Genomic DNA, 6,000 nt, shown 5'->3' with positions numbered 1-6,000 from the left:
ATTTGACCACATTGTGAATTGTGGACTTAGATTTTTCAAAACCTACTTTTATAAGGGTTCTTAAACGCTTTGACCCCCATTCTAGCCCACCATCCAAAGGTAGGTGAGAAAAAAATGGTAAACAGAACAAGTGGATGAGCGCTGGGACCTAGGAAAAATGTGAATGCCTAAATGGAATGGTAAGGCCTAGGTGGCTGCTTACCTGAACAGTCTGCCATTGTAACCAACTTTCTCCTGTGTGTCTGCTGTTACTAGGAAACCTTTTCTTTTTTCTACTTCCTTTTATTTTTTTCTTAATTAGAAACTAGGAAACTTTCTAATGCCAAGGCTGATTACATATTCTGTCATGTTCTGTGCCCCTGAAAACCAATCATGATAGAAGTCAGTAGACCTGCTTTGTATAGTTATCCACAATAAGCTTGGACCTGAACCAACCACCCAGCAGCACTTCCCGCACCTGTGTGTAAGCTTTTATGGTATAAGCTACCCCTGGGATGGACCCCAACAAAAGAGAGACACCTGCACCAATATAAGAAACTATTTGGAATAAGACTTCCATTTTGGGTAGTGGTCTAGTAAAGTTTAAGTTCCCAAGACCTCTCTGGGAACTAACATCCTACTTGGCAGAAAAAGACTGACATCCTGGTTGGCAAGTAAAGACATGAATGTTAGACAAGGCCTGTCCTGGTTGACAAGTTAGGACATCAATATTATTAGACAAGGCAAGTCCCCTGCCACAGCTGAATACCTCAACCAATGGGAGTAGGATAAATGTACAACAAAGACATGTTCCTAAGGAAATCCCCCATCCCTAAATCCTGATTGTGAAATAAACTGGCATAGATGTTTATGGATTTGGGGCTTAAAAACCCCATAGGATCTTAACTCAGGGTCATGGTTCAGATCCCGAATCTGGACCGTGTCCTTGGTTGACCAGTCCTGGGGCGTATGCTCAACGACTTATCCCTGTCTGACTGAGATCTGTGTCCATGTGGTTTCTTAGGTGATTCCTGAACTGTGTGGACCTGCTTAGAAGTGGGTTTTTTGGTGTGACTCCAACCTCCATTGTCAGGACACCAGCAGTCCAGTTCAGTAGTTCAGAATACCAAACACAAATCAGCCGCTGTGGCACAATCCAGCAGAAACCACCAGGCCTCCGCTGAATTGGCAGGAGTTGGTGGGAGCCACCAGGTCCAGCCAGAATGCCTTGAGAAGTTCTCTGCTGTGCCTTTCTCAATGGAGTGAAGATCAGTGGAGATTTGGGACCAACCAAGCATTGCAAGGCTAGCTATGCAAGCACCCCTATCACTGTCTGTTGAGTCCTATTTATACTCCCTCCAAACATCACGTGCCCTCTCACGGGTCTTGCCTCAGCAAAACTCCATGTGAGTCTGCATCACGTGACACAACCAAAAACTTCCACTTGAGTGAATCCCGAGATTGTGTTATTTACTGGAAAAAACAAAACAAACAAACAAAACCCTGTTTCTAGTTGTGCTGTGGCTCAGCTCTTAGCACAAACTTTTTTTTGTTTTTGTTTTTGTTGTTGGTTTTTTTTTGTTTGTTTTTGTTTTGAGACAGGGTTTCTCTGTGTAGTCCTGGCTGTCCTGGAACTCACTCTGTAGACCAGGCTGGCCTTGAACTCAGAAATCTGCCTGCCTCTGCCTCCCAAGTACTAGGATTAAAGGTGTGTGCCACCACCGCCCAGCAGAACAAACTTTTAATCCCTTTGGCTGAAATACAGACATTCTCTTAGTACACACCTTTCATCCCAAACAATAAAGAAGCAGTGTTTTAAAGTGATGTCTAAGCCAGGCAGTGGTGGCGTGTGGGACTGTGAAAGGCAGCCTATTTTGGTTGAATAGGGCTTGTTCTAGTGACCCAGTAGAGAACTCTACAAGGGACGGGAAAGTGAGCCACGTTCCCAGAGTCAGATGCCTGAAACCACAGAGTCCACAACTCCATATTTCTGTGACTGTCAGTCACCTAGACAATGTCCCAAGCTTCTGGCATTCTGGCTAGACTCCACCCCCACAGTTACCTGGCAACAGCAAGATAGCTCAGCCCATTATAAGAGGGGCTGTTTGCCCCCTCCTCACTCTCTTTAAGCTCTCACCTTTCTTACTCTCTAGTCCTCCTTCTCTCTCTCCCTTCCCCCCTCTCTCCACGTGGCCATTGCTAGCCTCTCTCTACCATCTCTCCTTTCTCCCTGCCTTTCTACAATAAAACTCTAAAACCATAGACTGTCTCTGTTCATCAAGGCCCACCATGCTTGAACGATGGGATAGGCTTTCTCCTAATGAGCCGATCCTGTGCTCCAGCCAGGGACCTGACCAAGGACTCTTGCCTGTGTGGGAACCATCCAGCGCCCCCTCTCCCCCTGCCCTCTCCTCCCTTTGGCCCCAGGGTTCAGTGCCGCCCGGGGGCGGGGGGGGGCATTCTGTTCTCAGCTCTGCAACAGTATCCAGCGTGGGATGCTGGAGGCTGGGAACCTGGTACTTAGGACTGCCCCTTATCCACCACCTGCTGAGCTGGGGTCAGTGGCCTCACAGCCACCCACCCACCCGGGGCACATGGAAAGCGTACTCAGCAGTCCTCTTGTATCTGCCTGCCCAGAGCACTGGAACTCTGGCAGGACGTGGGTTCTCTCCCACTCCCTCTTTTCCCCACACACACTGCCCTGCAGTGGCGCACGGCTTTTATCCCAGCTCTTGGGAGGCAGAAGCAGGCAGATTTCTGAGTTTAAGGCCAGCCTGGTCTACAGAGTGAGTTCCAGGACAGAGAAACCCTGTCTCGAAAAACCAAAAAAAAAGTGATGTTTACTTGAGTGGCAGACAAAGTGATGAATCACAAAAAGATTTGACAAAATAGGATGTGGCCAACTCTCAAGATGAAAGGAAAGCAGCCGGGTGTGGTGGCGCACGCCTTTAATCCCAGCACTCGGGAGGCAGAGGCAGGCGGATTTCTGAGTTTGAGGCCAGCCTGGTCTACAAAGTAAGTTCCAGGACAGCCAGGGCTATACAGAGAAAACCAAAAAAAAAAAAAAAAAAAAAGATGAAAGGAAAGCAAAGCTACTTGAGGGCCAGTGCAGAGATAGGATAGTTGAATAGAGACAGGTTGGAGAGAGAGAGAGAGAGAGAGAGAGAGAGAGAGAGAGAAGAGATGGAGACAAAACAACACAGAGAATGAGAAGGAGCCAGATTGCCACAGTAGTTTGAGACCAAGCAGAGCAACTCAGGAGAAGCTGAGAGAATCAGGCAGTGTGAAGAGGAGTTTGGGCCAAAACAGCTGAGTTGAACCAGCCAGCCAGAGCTCAGAAAGAATATGAAAGGGTGAGCCTATTCAGCAGTAAATCTGAGAGACTGAAAACATTCTAGAGCTAGATAAGATTGTACAGAGGGTTGAAGCTTCCAGGACTAGGCCAAGGTCAGCAGCCTGAGACAGCGAGCCTGCAAGAGGACATTTACATCAGGGGAACAAAAGCTACTTTTACAAGACTTTTATCAGTTAACCTCTGTTTCATCAGCTCTTGGAAATTCAGATCAGCACAGTATCTTTTGTGACCAACATGATTTCTTGGCTGCTGCAGTATTCCATACTTGGAAGGATTATCTCTGACCCCTGCTAAAGATGGGATTTGTTCCCTCCTCTAAGAAGAGTGCTGCTGGGCTGGTGAGATGGCTCAGTGGGTAAGAGCACCCGACTGCTCTTCCAAAGGTCCAGAGTTCAAATCCCAGCAACCACATGGTGGCTCATAACCATCTGTAACAAGATCTGACTCCCTCTTCTGGAGTGTCTGAAGACAACTACAGTGTACTTACATATAATAAATAAATAAATCTTTAAAAAAAATCAATCAATCAATAAACAAATAAAATATTATTAAAAAAAAAGAAGAGTGCTGCTTCCATACCAATAGATCCAGATGGTTCTGAGAGACCAAACCTACTCTATCTTGAGATCAGACTCCATAAAAAAAAAAAAAGCCTAAAAATTTGATCTACAGCTAAACCCAAGTTACACCCAAGTATCAGAAAGGACCCCATGGCTTATCCTTGACCCATACCCCAGAGTTACTCCTTAACTACTTCCTAACAACAGTCAATCAAAGATCAGCCTAATTGTTTCAGATATTTACTTTCAGACCATTTATGATTGTTCATAGTCTTGTTTCAGAACACCTACCTGTCTGCTTACAATAGTTATTTTATTAGATGATTGCCAGACTAGACACCCCCCACCCCACTTACCCTCACTTCCTGTCCCAATGAAAGTGAGAGACCAAATCTTTTGGGTTCAGACTCCATCTTAGGGAACCTGACCTAAGGCTGAACTCAAATGAACCAACAGGTGGACAGGTACTGTACTGGCTAGTTTTGTGTCAACTTGACATAGCTGGAGTTATCACAGAGAAAGGAGCTTCAGTTGGGGAAATCCCTCCATGAGATCCAGCTGTAAGACATTTTCTCAATTAGTGATCAAGGCGGGAGGTCCCCTTGTGGGTGGTGCCATTTCTGGGCTGGTAGTCTTGGGTTCTATAAGAGAGCCGGCTGAGCAAGCCAGGGGAAGCAAGCCAGTAAAGAACATCCCTCCATGGTCTCTGCATCAGCTCCTGCTTTCTGACCTGCTTGAGTTCTAGTCCTGCATCCTTTGGTGATCAACAGCAGTATGGAAAGTGTAAGCTGAATAAACCCTTTCCTCCCCAACTTGCTTCTTGGTCATGATGTTTGTGCAAGAATAGAAACCCTGACTAAGACAGGTACCTAGCACCAGTTTCCAGGCTACCTCCTAACAAAACCTGCATCTAGTTTCCAGGTTATTCCCCAATAAATTTACACGCCCAGGTTACAAGCCTGCCCCTGATACTTCACTTCCTAACCACAACCAACTAGGAGGAAAACAGAAGTCAGGGTTATGGTTTGGCTCCCAGCACAGCCAATTATGTTAAAGGCCATAATGCACCCCACCCCCATCAGATGTGTGCCAGGCTAGATACCCCCTTCTTGCCTCTATAATGCTTGCCTAAAACTAGGCTCAGGGATCCACCTTCCTGCTGTGTCAGGGTTGGCAGGAGCCCAAGCCTGAGCTTGAATAAAGAGACCCTAATGCAGTAGCATCGAAATCAACTCCTTGGTCAATTGAGGCTCACGAATGTTTCCTGGCAGTACAAAGGTTTGGGGCGTCACTAAACCATTGTCCTGCTGCATCAGCAGCAGGGATGGTGGTGATTAGGCCTAAACTTGAGTCTATAATAAAGAGATCCTAATGTGATTACATTAGGTTGGTCTCTTGGGGCTTGCAAACAGCCACAACAGTTCCAGATGGTGCCCAAAGACCTAGGAACCATACAAAAATTCAGTAACAAGGCCATGGCCCTTCCCCTCACACTCTGGCTCTTCCCCTTGGCCTTTTCGTTCATCCCTCTTACCCTCACCCTTACGTTTTCACTCTGCCTTTTAAATGTTTTACTCACCAGACCCACTTTCCTTATATCTGAACAAGGATGCTCTGGTGTAAGCGCTCACTCCAGCACAGATCCATTTGTTCCTGGTACATCTGCCAGAAGGCCTTTTGGACACTGTGGAGTTCTGGCTGCAAGGAACCTTCATCTCTTTCACCCCAGAGCAGATACCATTCTTCACATGTAGTATATGCTACAACAGATTACTCAGCCATAAAACAAATGAAATACTCACTTATGCAAGCCAAACAATTTTATGATCCTGTTTATATAAAAACACAAACTTAGAAGAATACAAAGGGGCTGGGGGTGGGGGTGGGGGTGGGGAGGGACTAGGACTGACTGCTAATGAGAACAAGAAGTTTCTATTTGAGACTATAAAGTGTTCTAGAATTTGATGTCGATGACAGTTGTACAGTCTTGTGGATAAGGATCTACTGAAACATACTTTAAAAGGATTTTACAATTGTTGGCATTCCTTCTAGACTCTGCCCAACAGTTACCTGGCAATACCAGGTAGGACTAGCTTGCTATAAAAG

Source organism: Mus pahari, chromosome 12 (genome assembly GCF_900095145.1).
Source record: "Mus pahari chromosome 12, PAHARI_EIJ_v1.1, whole genome shotgun sequence".
NCBI classification, from domain to species: Eukaryota; Metazoa; Chordata; class Mammalia; order Rodentia; family Muridae; genus Mus; species Mus pahari.
Note: the sequence above shows the minus strand (reverse complement) of the source record.